Consider the following 13,749-nt stretch of genomic DNA (forward strand, 5'->3'; position numbering starts at 1 on the left):
ATCATATGATAATAGCAGTAATTTCCAAGGAATTATATCAATGGCTAGTTTAAGTATCTGATTTTGGATTTCACTCTCCTCCCTAGCTATATATTCCTTATGTAAATTAAGGAACATGGCTCTTTTATATCATCTTCATAGCTGTATGCTCAATTGCTTTTTTTTTTTTTTTTTTTTTTTTTTTTTTTTGCTGAGGCAATTGGGATTAAGTGACTTGCTCAGGGTCACATAGCTAGGAAGGGTTAAGTGTCTGAGATCAAATTTGAACTCAGATCCTCCTGACTTCAGGGCTGGTGTTCTATCCATTGCATCTGCCCCCTCAGTTTCTTTTCTTTTCTGTGGATGATGAAATGTTTATTCTTTCAGTCTCCTCACATAATCATGCTGTTCATGTTATTTGTGCCACTGGATGCCTGTGTGTAAGTCCTTCCCACCCTGCCCCTGCCCAGTAGTTAGTCAGTTCTAGAACTGGGAATTGTAGTAATCCTTCATTGAAATAAAATATCCACCCACTGTCTGGGTATGCTTATCGAGATGTCCCCCTCTGAACTCCAGAATAGCCTTCTACTTCTGCTTCTGCTGCTTCTTCTCTGTGGGCCAGCCAGGTAGGTCAGAGCTCGCAAGAGATTATGTTGCAGAGACACATCATTTCCCCTGGACAGCCACTGGCTCTTCTAATTGCAGTCTGAAGTGCAATGGAAACACACCCAGCAGGGCTGTGGAGTGTGGGTGAACATGTAGGTTGAACACCTTGGAGACACCCGTCTCTGACGAAGTTCAGGATCAGCCTTCCTCCTTCCTACTGATGAAATTCCCTGACAAAGCCCGAAGGAATTTTCTTTCCACCAGAGGTGTTTATAACCTCTAATTTGCTCACCCCTCCTCAGTCCTTTGGCAGACTGCCACTGAGCTCGCTGCACACTCTGGGCCTCAGAAAGGTGGGGCTCATCTCCCAGCTTGCCCATTGCACTGGATGCAAATAAGGCAGGAGACAGACTTTCTGGCGAACGAGGGACAACCATTCCTTCTCGCACAGTTGCTCTGGATGTTTGCACGTTGGCCACCCAGAAGGCCAATCAGAAAACAGAAAGGTGGTCACTGTTGCAGTAAGTAAATGAAAGGGGTTGCTTAGATTCATCTGGGGGCAGCTGGCCCAGCTTGTCTGAGCAGCAACTTTGTAGCTTATTAATTTAAACACTGAGGAGTGCCTTGTGCTGTCGGGGAGAATAAAAGCTAGGAGAATAGTCCTTAATGAAGACTCCTTTTTTATATCTGTTTTGAATTTGGTAAGGACTCCCCTCTGGAAGAAAAGAATTCGACAAGTGCTCATGTAGTATTTGATACAACCTCAGAAAGGTTTGCTTAGTGCACTAAAACAGGTTCTGACCTCATTTCCCAGAGGAGTTATAAATGAAAAAAAAAAGAGTACTAATTAGTGCCTCATTAAGTACTTACAGTGAAGTATGATAATTCTCCTGAAAAGATAATCTAGTAGATGAATAAAAAGCCAGACTCACCTTTAAAATAGCACTAGAATACAAAGTCATTTTAAATCAAAGACTTCTTTTTCACATTGGTGAAAAATTACAATGTTTTAATGGGCCCTATACATAACAGCACAAAGGGATCTTTCAGAACATGCTGATGTTAGAAAAGTTATCTTTCTTGAAAGCTGTCTCATAGTCTGAGTTTCACCTGAATGGTTCCAGACAAAATCCTCCCCCTCCCCCATGTTTTTAGGCGACAGCACCAAGACCTTTAAAAACAAAATGCAGACACTTTATTTATGTACCTTATAGTAAACAAATTGAAGCCTGGGAGCTTCCTCTTTTGAGAAGGGAATGTTCCCTCCCATAGTTATTATCTGGCTCCAGTCCAATGAGTTTACCAGACTGAAAAGGGAAAGTACCAGTGATGTGATTAAATTGAGGGAGCCATATTGGAACCATGCTTAATTAAGACAGTGTGAAAACCTAATAAGAGACTTAAAAGAATCCAGGATATTAACCTGAATCCTCGGATAACCAAATTATTAGGCACCCAAAATCAAGCATAAAAAACAAACAAACAAAAAAAAAAGCTTAGTGTAATAGGAGGAATTCTGCATTTGGATTGAGATTCTATTGCTTCATACTCCCTCCCTTAAAATGATAACATTCTGGGACTACATCCACTGAGGTGAGGAGAACTCCTTCCTTACATCTGTGAAATAAAGGGGTCGGTGCCTGCTTTGGCAGCACATACATTTATTAAAAATGGGGGAAGAGAGTTGGATGTGATAATTTCCAAGGTTCCTGTCAGTTTCAAATCTTTTCTTTCCTGTAGTCCTTTTGTGAACTTTTTCAAAGGCAGATTATCCCAGTGTGCAGGTTATCCAGATACTTTTCCTTTTGCTGTTAACCTGTAACTGTTCTCCTTCCCACCTTTCCCATAGGGAGCACTTTTTTGTGCTCCCCTTGACTAATTTCAATGAAGAAAATCCCTAAGCAAAGCAATCTAAAAGGTAGAGCTACTGCAAGATGGAAATCATGTATGTGCAGAAGTCAAGTAAAAGCTTTCTCTTAAGTTGTTCTTGGTCCATTTTAAATTACCTCCTCCTTTTTTATTTTAATACTCATGAGTTGATCATATTTTATTTTACACTAGAGTTTTATATTCTTTGGTCTTTATTAAATCCCAATTCTGAGTTTTATGCTCTTTTGGCCATCAGTAAACCGTAATTCTGATTTGGACTCTATTAGATGTTAAAATACCAAATGCTTTAAATTAAAATGTAATTTTAATCTGTTTTCAAATAAATGGCTTTAAGTACTAACTTTGAGAATTTGGTTTGGGGTAGGAAAAGGAGATCAACAAAGGAATCATACCCTTTGGCTCTTTTCAACATGTCTAGTGAAGGATTTGGTTGAGAAGGAGGTAGAAACCATTTGGTGAAGATATGAATATCTTTCACATTGTACAACTTAGCTAGGTCTTCATTGGTAGAATGGGTGGGAATATTTCTTTACCAAGATCCTTTCAAAGTTGTGCTGCTCTGCCCTAGTGCAGCCCTTTGTGCTCCTCTGTGTATTTTCTTTTTTTCTGTTTGATCCCTACCATTTTTGCTACCTCTGACACTTAGTTCTAGCAAATCAGGTTTAGAGTGGGTAAATCTGCATGAAAGCATCTAGTGAACATGGACCTGTTCAAAGCTGAGAGTTTTATCTAGAGTGGATTTCTCTGTGGGTGTTTCCCTCTATCTCTTTCTGATTCTGTCTCTGTCTATCTTCCTCTTTCTCACCCATTCCCCTTCCCCTTTTCTCTTTTCTTTTCAACCCCATCTTGAATCACAAATTGTTATTTTCTACAATAATTTCATACTCTCCTATTGTTCAATTATGTCATTCAATTGTGTTCAACTGACTTCATAACTCCATATGAGATTTTCTTGACACATACAACTGAAATGGTTTGCTATTTCTTTCTCCAGTGTATTAAGGCAATTAGAGGTTGATTGACCTGCCTGGGATCACAGAGCTATTCAGTATTTGAGGCTGTATTTAAACTCAGGTCTTCCTGATTATGAGCCCATATTGTTACCCACTGAGTCATCTAGCTGTTTCCTTGAAACATTCTGTTGTTATTGTTATTGTTGTTGTTGTTGTTCAGTTGTATCTGATTCTTGTGTGACCCCATTTGGGATTTTCTTGGCAAAGATGCTGAAGTGGTTTGCCATTTCCTTCTCCAGTTCTTCCCTTTTAGTAAATGTTAAGTGCAAAATGTAGCACACCCAAAAGTTGATAAGGCACCAAACACTTTGAATGAGGGGGTAATCTTACTCCAGTTCATGGTCACTATGACTCTAACTCTCAAAAGATAAGAGTTAGAGTCAAAAGACCTTAGAGTTCATTTATTCCAGTGAGACGTGCAAATTCCAACGTGGTTCCCTCCCCCATAATTTTCTACATTAGAAAACTGAAATTTACAGAGGTTGTGACTCATCTAACTAATGGTTATAAAACTAATGCCACTTTTTCTTTCTCTTCTATAGTTTATTCATTTTACTTAGGAGGCAGCTAGGTGCTTTCAGCATGATTTCATAGACTTATTGGGCAAGTCACTTAAGCTCTGCCTGCCTCAGTTTCCTCATCTATAAAATAAGAATAATAATAGCACGTATTTTCCAAAGCTCCAAAATGAGATGATATCTGTAAAATGTTATGCCAACTTTCCAATGCTACATAAATGCAAGCTATTTGATATGTGGACCACACATAAAAAACAGCTTACAATTCATAAAATTTTATGGAATACTAATTAGACAAATAACTTAGTGACATTTATAGTTGCCTTATTATGCTCTGCAATCACTGGAAACTGATGAACATCAACCTCTGTTCTGTTTGCCTGGCAACAAAAACAATATGTGGCAAAATTTTGTAATTATTTAGACTAAAAGCTCATGAAATTTAAATTATAATAACTTATTTCTGGCATTTGGATTTTGGCAAAAAGATTTTGCACAGTCAATACTTCTTTATTACTGATTCTTTTGTGCCTTCATAGGTTTTGTGAATTCCTGAAATAAAGATTTGGCTTTTAGCTTTAATGGGAGAGAATTTAACCGTATTTTAAGCCTGGTGCCTTCTAATCCACTCTTTCTTTCTTTCTTTCTTTCTTCTTCCTTCCCTCCCTTCATTTTTCCCTTCTTTCCTTTCTCTCTCTCTCTCTCTTTCTCTCTCTCTCTCTCTCTCCCCCTCCCTCCCTCTATTTTTTCCTTTCTTTCTTCTTTTGTTTTTAAATCATAGCCAACTCTTCCTACCCCAATTTGAGTTTTCTTGACAAAGAAACTAGAATGCTTTGCCATTTCCTTCATAGTTCATTTTACAGATGATGAAATTAATGCCCACAGGGTTAAATAATTTGCCCAGAGTCACATAGCCAGTAACTATTATGACTGGATTTGAGTTAGAGTCTTCCTGTCACCAGGCCTGACATTATCCACTATTCACCTATTTGCCTGCATTAATTAGGTCATTAAAAATTATCATATGGAATTATTTTATTTAAACCATTCTTTTAAGAGTCTTCTTGACCTAATGATTTGTAATTCGTCTCCAGTAGGTCAGAAATCTCAGTTATAACAAATGTAGAAACTCTTACCTCTGATCTGGGTCTCAGCTTGAGTCTACAACTTAGTACAATCTGAAAATGTCATCATCTAATAGCCAATCTGGTCATAAGTTTTTTTAAACTTCTGTAGACTAGGCCTTGACTGACAGGCATGTAGGCTTTCCAGTTTGATGGAAGCTGTAAGAGCTATGTTCCTTTGGAATATGTTCTAGGAAACTGTGATCATCTTATTTTGAGAAGGAGGAAAGAGAAAGATTGGAGAGAGAGATGGACAGAGAGAGAGAGAGAGAGTCCAGCTAAATTAGAGAATGAAAAACCTGAAAATTAAGGATGATGAATTTTTTTATCTTTGCAATTGATTTATTTTTCTTTTATCATTGTATTTTATAGATCTGGGCAGTTGATATTTATTGAATTTCCCTTCCATCACTGCTTTCTACTCAAGCAGCATCTTCCTGAAAAGACCTTCCAGGGAGAAAGAATTCACTGTTGATGTTCCCACCCTCTTCATCGTGATGAAAGCACATGATACAGGTAATCCCCACCCCAACATCAGCTCTGTTTCAGCTCTAGGATACATTGCCATTTTGTTCTGATGAATTTGTTGTGCTAGAATAAAAACTTCCAGAAGCATGACATTGGTATCAAATGTGGCTGGTAAAAATCAAATGGAACTTATTTTGAATGGTTAGATAGGAGAATAGTTGACAAGTCAGAGAAACAAATTAAATTTTTTTATTCCTAAGAACTCTTGTACAACTTTCAGTGGTGTGAGTGAAGCTTAGTGAGATTCTCAAAGCTTAATAAGATTCCCTTCTGAGAAAACAGAGATTTAAAATTTTTCAAGAGTTTCTTCTTTTTTTCTCTTTTCTCACTGCCTATATTCTGTGTGTCTGAAATAATAAAATGTTATTTCTTTTAAAAAGGGTGGGTGGAAAGCTTGTTAATAAAGAGCATCAGCATTTGTTTACCCAAAGTTATGCAACAGGGTAGTTTTGAAGTCTTTAGGCGGTGGCAATCTATGGAAGCTTGAAGGCAAGACAGTAGCAATGCAGATAACTGATTGATCCTCCTTGATTCTGCATAGATGTATCTCCTATATATAGAATTTTCTCCCTTTTCATTTCTACCTAATAAAATCTTTTACTTCCTTCAAAGTGTAGTTTTAATATTGGAGGTATTTTATAATCTATCTCTCACCACAGGGATTATTTTGTATCATTTTATATATAATTTATATTTAATAATCTCTGTAGATGTTTACTTCTCCAGCAGAGTGTAAGATCTTTGAAAACAAAGATCGTTTCATTTTTTTTCTCTGTGCCAAGAACAGTGCCTGGCTCCTCACTGGTGCTCAGGAAATGTTTGCTTAATAGAGTGGGACCTTCAGTGGATTTCAGATAGAAATGAAAGCAGACCTTTCATTTGGCACATTCTTGATTTTCTAGGTTTCTTTCAGGATTTTCAGGGATTCTATCTTGACCAAGTCTGTTGTCTATTTTTTTCACCATAGTGCCCTTTAGAACACCCAGATGGATAAATGATGGAGTCACTGATCTAGTCACTGTAGTCAAGCTTTAGTCACTTTATTACACTTTCCAGTCTAATGACAATTCAGACTTGGCCTGCTTGACCAAGAATTCTGGCCATTCTTTCAACATTCTCCATGCTGATTTCTTACTACTCAATTAAACAAAAAGGAAATTAAATAAAAAATAATACTTTAAATCTCAAAATAGAGAAATTAAAGTTGAGCCTATTGTAACATTATTTACTTCTCAATTTTTTCCTGTGCTTACTATGATTGGTTGAATTGGAAAGCATATTTACTAATTAAAATCAGTACATAAATGTGAGAAAGGCAAACATTCATATGTATAAGATTGAAGTTCTAATATCACAAGCAATCAATCACTCAATAGGCATCTACTACTGTGCTATAGCTTGGGATAAAAAAAAAAAAGGCAAAAATATTCCCCACTCTCAAGGAACTCACAGTCTCATGGAGGAGACAACATTCAAATAACTAGGCACAGGGGCTAGTCAATGAAAATGCAGAGATGAGAGATAGAGTGTCTTTTCTGAGGAATAACATGGAGGCCAGAGGATTGACTGTGTGAAAGAGAATATAAAGATTGTAAAGATAAGAAATGATGAAGTTAGAAAGGGCATGGACACTTTCTTGCACATTTCCTTTATTTTTTCCTTCTCCCCCAAACAGATACTTCTTTAATTTTCTTAACATAATAAAACAGAGCCTTCAGTTTAGAGATCCTCATTGGAATTTTGCTAGAAGTTATAAATTTTCTGAGTAAGTAATCATGTAGTTGAATGATCAATCCTGGACAAGTAACAACCCTAATTGCCTTAGTTTCCTCATCTATAAAATATATTGGAGTGAGAAATGGCAAACCAATCTAGTATCTTTGCCAAGAAAACTCCAAATGGGGTTACAAAGAGTTGGACACAATGAATAGAGTGAACAAAAAAAATCATGAGGTTTATTGTTCACTTCAAAAATGGGACCAGGTTGATAAGCCACAATATATTTCTAATATATAATAAATTATCTTTCCTGTTTATTACATCAAATCAAAGCTAAAATCCCTTAGACCAGTCAGTCATATTTAGAAAATTCCATCAATTTTATTTTTCTCTCTAAAATGTAATGTAAATTGAAAGCTATCATGTGGTGGCTTTTTTTCCTTTGTTTTTAAAGAGGATAAAATATCTGTCTAGATACCCAGACAATAGCGCTTATTCAAGTAGTGTAGGGGTATGATTGTTTATGGTCCTTAAAAAATGCAGAAGTTTAGATCAAAACTCTTCTTGGATCTAGATCTAAAAACCAAAGAGAGGATATAGATATAAATATAGATATTTTTCTGAATCCCCAAATTTATGTTATAACTTATCCACATTTTAGAATTTTTTCTGGGCAGATTCTCTTTAAAGAAAAGAATGATGATTTCACATATTGAGATAGATAGTTTTGGCATCCAAAATACTCTTTGATTTTTAACTTAGCACTTTTAGGAGCCCTTTTAGCAGTCATTTTCCAATATAATTTATTGAAACCTCCCCTGAAACAAACAAAAACAGTTAGTAAGTGCAACAACATCTGACAGTGGCAACACATTTCATATCTTTACTCTCTTACCTTTTCAATGAAAGATTTCTTTTCACTTCCTTGTTTTCCCCAGAATCAAGATTGCAGTTTTTTAAAATTTATATTATTAAAATCTTTGTGTTTATTATATTCTTGATTCTGTTTTTTTTCACTAAGCACACTTTCATGCAAGTCTTCCTCTGTATCTCAGAATTCTTCAATTTTTAGGGTGTTGGAGGGTGGGGTGGGGAGGCTGGACCTCTTTCATTAGTCTATAAAACTCCTTTACTGGTGCAGATCAGCAACTGTTCCTTAATTTATCAGTACTAGACATCTCCTAGGGACACTTAGGAGGCTTTGTAACTGGGTCAGGGTCCCATAGTCAGTGTGCCAGAGTCAAGACACTTACTGATTTCAAGACCTGACCCTCTTACCAATTTTGCAAAGTTGTGTCTGCCTTTTTTCTTACAATACAATAATAATTGCTCTTTATCTCACTCCTTACCCTGTTAAGTAGTATTCATTGCCTCGCTTGGTGAAAGAGCAGAAATTGAGAGAGACAGACCTACAGATAGACTGAGACAAGAGATAGAGAGATATTTGGTTGCTTATCAGAATGGCCTATTGGATGGAGAAAAATAAAGAAAAGCTTAGGTAGGATAGGGTTAGGTCTTGAGTGCTGCCCTTATACGTGCCATGAACAGTTCTTTACAAAGATAGTATATGACAGGAATTGTATGGTAGAAAGAACACTTATTTTGGAGGTAGAGGACCTATGTTCAAATATTTCAACTCTTCCTTGGAAAAATCTTTCTGTTCTTATTTTCTTCATATGTGGAATGAGGGAGTTGGACTTGGTAATTCCATCTAGCTCTAACTCAAGAATCAAAAGCGTTTTTGAATGTTATATGTAGAAGAAAAACCCTTCAAAATTCTTTAATCCAATCCCATCATTTTACTGATGAGAAAACCAAGGATCTATGACATGATTGAAGTACCTGAAGTCTAATGGTCACAATTTGCCTCAAATTTAGGATATTCTATTTATAATTGTTGTGGACAAATCCTCTAAACACTAGTGGGTGATTTAATATTTAGATAATAGTGCTATTTCCTTCTTATCTTAAACATATGTTAATTGATATCCTAGTGTCCAGAGATTATCTCATGAATCTCTCAATATGTCTGTTACAGATTAATTTTGAGGGAGAAACTGACCTTACTTTTGCAGATTGCATGTTATACATATTATTCAGCTTCCTATTTCTGTGCATTTGTTCAGTCTGTCCCCCAAAATAAAGGTACTCCCTTCTATGCCATCCAGAATCCATAATTTTCTACAAAATTCAGCTCAAATGCCACCTTCTTCATGAGAATTCCTGTTTCCCACAACTGTAAGAGCTTTCTCCCTTAAAATTACTTTGTGTTTATTATAGTTTTATTTTGAATATAATTATATTTATATGTTGTCATACCCTATAGAATGTAAATTCCTTGAAGGTAGGGATTGTTTCTTCTAGTCTATCCTGGTGTGCTTAGTATAGTGCCTGGTACATAGTATATATTTAAGAAATATTGGATTGATTGATTGAAGTCAGAGATTGACCCATAAATCTGTGAAGGCATGTGCTTCCTGGATTTATTAAGCATGAACTCAGTGTAAAGTTCTAGACCAACTCCTAAATGGGTAATCTCTTGTCTCATATAAGACAAATCACTCACCACCACATAAAATTGCCTGCAAACAATCTATATGAGTCTATTTGATTTAGCATCTCCTTTGGCTATGTAATACCCAATTGAAAAGTGAAAAATGAATCAGTTGGGTTTTTGGAATCATGGAGATCAACCACTGAATCTAGTAATTTTCATTTATAATCATTCTTTTCTAATGTGTTGGACTGATTTCCTTGTAGTAGAGTGTGAAAGAGAATATGGGAAAAGCTTTTATAAAGACACTTTTGCATTCAGGGAATTCATCATTCTCATTCCTACCTGTATATATAAAAGAGAAAACTGTGTAAGTCTCATTCATTCATTCAATAAATAATTATCAAGCTTCTGCTGTGTGTTGAACACTTTGCTACACGTGAGGTTAGGGGGATAATATAAAATTTTAGATAAAACATGGTCCAAGCCTTCATGAAACTTGCAACCCAAAACCAGAGCTTGGAAAACTCTTGTTTTAGAATTTTTTTTAAAAAAGCATTCTTAATTGTTGGCTCCTAATAAAAACAGATAGGGAGCTGGATTTTGGTTCTAGATTTATAGCTTGCTAACCCTTAATCTAAATTAATATAGTGAAATCATATTTTGGTTTTTGAAAAATGAGAAGGGCAACTAGCTGGTGCAGTGGATCGAATACCAGCCCTGAAGTCAGGAGGACTTCCTGGCTGTGTGACTTAACCCCAATTGCCTCAGCAAGAAAGAGAAAGAGAGAGAGAGAGAGAGAGAGAGAGAGAGAGAGAGAGAGAGAGAGAGAGAGAGAGAGAGAGAATATAATTAAATAGTTATCTGGCATCATGATAGCAAGCCACAGTAAATGCTCTTATATGGCATTTTAATATTTATAAACACAACAACTCTGTAAAGGAGATATTGTATGCATTTTGACCTCATTTTAGAGATGGGAAAACTGAGGATCTGATTGCTCAAATGCTTAAATGCAGAGATAGATTTAGATCTTCAAGGGTTCTTTGAAGTCATTGCATCCAAATCCCACCAAAGATTTGCCAAGGTCACACATAGTTAATAAATGTCAGTTAGGATTCAGACCTGTGTTTCCTGACTTTAAGTACAACATTCTTGTCTTTTTTCCTTGAGGATTTTTTTTTTTTTAATTAAGGAATTTTTCTCAGAATGAACTCAATCAAGAGAATCAGGATAGGGATAGACTTGAAATTAAAAGTTGTTAAAGGACACTCCTAGATAAGAAAATTCCCAATGTATAAAGACAGGATAATGGATAGAATGCTAGTGGATAGAATGTTAGGCCTAGAATAAGACAGGAATTCAAATCTGGCTTTACTAGCTATGTGACCTTGTACAAGTCATTTAACTTCTCTATTTCAGTTTTTTCACCTGGATAATGGGGATAACAACACTTACTTTACAGGGCTCTTGTTTAGATCAAATGAAAGAAAGTATTTAACACAGTATGTAATGGAAACTATATAATGTTCATTGCCTTTTCTTCTTCCTTATCAATGATGATTGGTAATTTTTCTTTTTTTTTTTTTTAACCAACTATCTTTAATATTTTTTTAACTTTCTGGAAAAGTTTTTTTAGCATGTTTTTAAAACTTTGGGTTCCATATTCTCTCTTTCTCCCCATCTCACCATCTTTAAGAAGACCCATGTGAAATTATACAAAATATGTCCATAAAGTCATCTTGTGAAAGAAAACTCCCCCAAAAAATCCTCAAGAAAAATAAAGGAAAAAGTATGTATCAATTTATATTCAGGTACTATCAGTTCTTTTTCTAGGTATGTATAGCATTTTTCTTAAGTCCTTCAGAATAGTCATGGATCAATGTATTGCTGAGAACAGCAAAGTCATTCGCAGCTGATCATCCCACAATATTGTTATTATTTCGTATATAGTACATTTCACTTTGCTTGAGTTCATGGAGGACTTTCCAGGTTCTTCTGAAAGCAGTCGGCTCATCATTTCTCACAGAACAATAATATTTCATTATAATCATATAGTATAATTTATTCAGCCATTCTCCAGTGGATGAGCATCCCCTCAATTTCCAATTCTTTGCTCTGAGAAGAGAGCTGATATAAATATTTTTGAACATATACATCATTTTCCTTTTTTTTAAAAAAAAATTCTTTTGGGATTCATGCTTAGTGTGGTATTGTTAAGTCAAAGGGCAAGCATGATTTTATAGCCCTTTGAACATATTTCATATTTTTTTTTATCATTTATCAGTTGGAGAATGGCTCTTTTGCTCTTTTTTTTTTTTGACAAATCTGACTCCTTTCCCTATACATTTGAAAAATAAGATCTTCATCAGAGAAATTTGCTTCAAAATTCTTTTCTCAGTTACTATTGCTAACTCTATTTCCCCTGTTTATTCTGTTCTCTTTCTTCTTTCACCCTGACTCTCCTCAAAAGTATTTTGCTACTGACCACTTCCTTCCCCAATGTGCCTTCTCTTCTATTACCCTTCTCCCTTCCCCTCCTACTTTTCTGCAGGGTAAAATAAATTTCTATGGATTTGTACCTTTACTGTAACTTCTTGTCTTAATTGAATATTGAAAGGATAAGTAATTTGCTTAAGTCATACAGCCATTATAGGTCATAGGCAGCCTTTGAACCCAAGTCCTCTGGGCTCTGAAGCCAGTATCTCTATATTCACTGTGTGTCATACTGCTCTGCAAAGATAGTTCTAAATAGAGAAGCTTCTAAACTTCAGTTTGGACTGAAAGCAACTTCTTTGCATTAAAACATTAACACTGATTCTTAATTTAAAACTATATGCCTTCCTTATTCCTTTTAAGCAAAATTCCGTGACTTTCTAGGTCACAAATCATTATTTTTTTTCCTAGTCCCTCTATAGAAATAGAAGATCGAAAGCACTTTTTTATTCATAAATTCCACTTGTGTTTTTTATATTACTAGGACAGAAATATATTTTGGACTCTTGTTCTTCTAATTTAGCAACTTTCTCTTGTTCCCTTCTCTCACTACTTTCCTCTCCTTACCTTTGTCTTGTTTGTTCTCTATAGCTTGGAGACATTTCTTAAGTAATCACAATATTTTAGAGTTAGAAGGGATCCTGGTGACCAGTCCTGTTTATAACTGAGCAAGCTCTTTCAATAACATGGATAATACTTTTCTTTAAGGTTTCTAGTAAGACAAAAAATCCATTAATCTTTTCTTCATTCTGGTATAGCTAATTGTTACAAAAATTTTCTACATTCTACATTTTCCTTTATGTAACTTGCTTCACATTTTATCTTTTGAAGGCAGGACAAGTCAGGTCTTCTTTGTAAATCATAGTTTCAAATATTAGCTCCTGCCTAGAACTTTCCTTTTCCTGGCCAAACTTCCTCCAACTGATTTTCACACAGCATAATTTTGAAGTCTTCAACAATTTGGCCCTTCTAAGTCATCAGTGTCTCTCTACAATGAGGTACCCAGAATTGAACACAAAATAGCAGATATATTCCAGCCTGGGCAGAATGTATTGAAACAATCATTTCCCTCAGCCTGGATACTATGATGCTGTTTATAAAACCTAATTGTGAATTGAATTTCTTGGCTTCCATATTTAGGCATTTTGGTGTCTGAGTTAATTTTCACTATGATTCATATCATATTTAGTCCACTAAAACTGCATATTAATATTCAGTCCTATCTTCCCCAAGGTAAATCGGGTGTATGAAACCAGTCTTGTGATATTTGACAGTTCTGTTTTTCTGGCAAAGTAAAATTTTCATATTAGAAAACACTTTTCTAAAGAAAACGACTCTTTCCATGAAGGCACAACCTTTATAAAATTATCTTGAAATATATT

The 13,749-nt window shown here is 35.4% G+C and overlaps 1 protein-coding gene across 3 annotated transcripts in view; it reads left to right on the forward strand.

Annotated features, from left to right (window-relative positions):
- ATXN1 (ataxin 1) overlaps positions 1-13,749 on the forward strand; it is a 654,648-nt gene that overhangs the window by 186,824 nt on the left and 454,075 nt on the right. For all 3 annotated transcript variants that reach the window (XM_051970650.1, XM_051970648.1, XM_051970649.1), the window contains exon 5: positions 5,503-5,646. The gene's annotated coding sequence lies outside the window, so the exon portion shown is untranslated. The remainder of the gene's footprint in view (positions 1-5,502; positions 5,647-13,749) is intronic.

The sequence above is a fragment of the Antechinus flavipes genome, chromosome 1 (assembly GCF_016432865.1).
Source record: "Antechinus flavipes isolate AdamAnt ecotype Samford, QLD, Australia chromosome 1, AdamAnt_v2, whole genome shotgun sequence".
In the NCBI taxonomy this organism is placed as follows: Eukaryota; Metazoa; Chordata; class Mammalia; order Dasyuromorphia; family Dasyuridae; genus Antechinus; species Antechinus flavipes.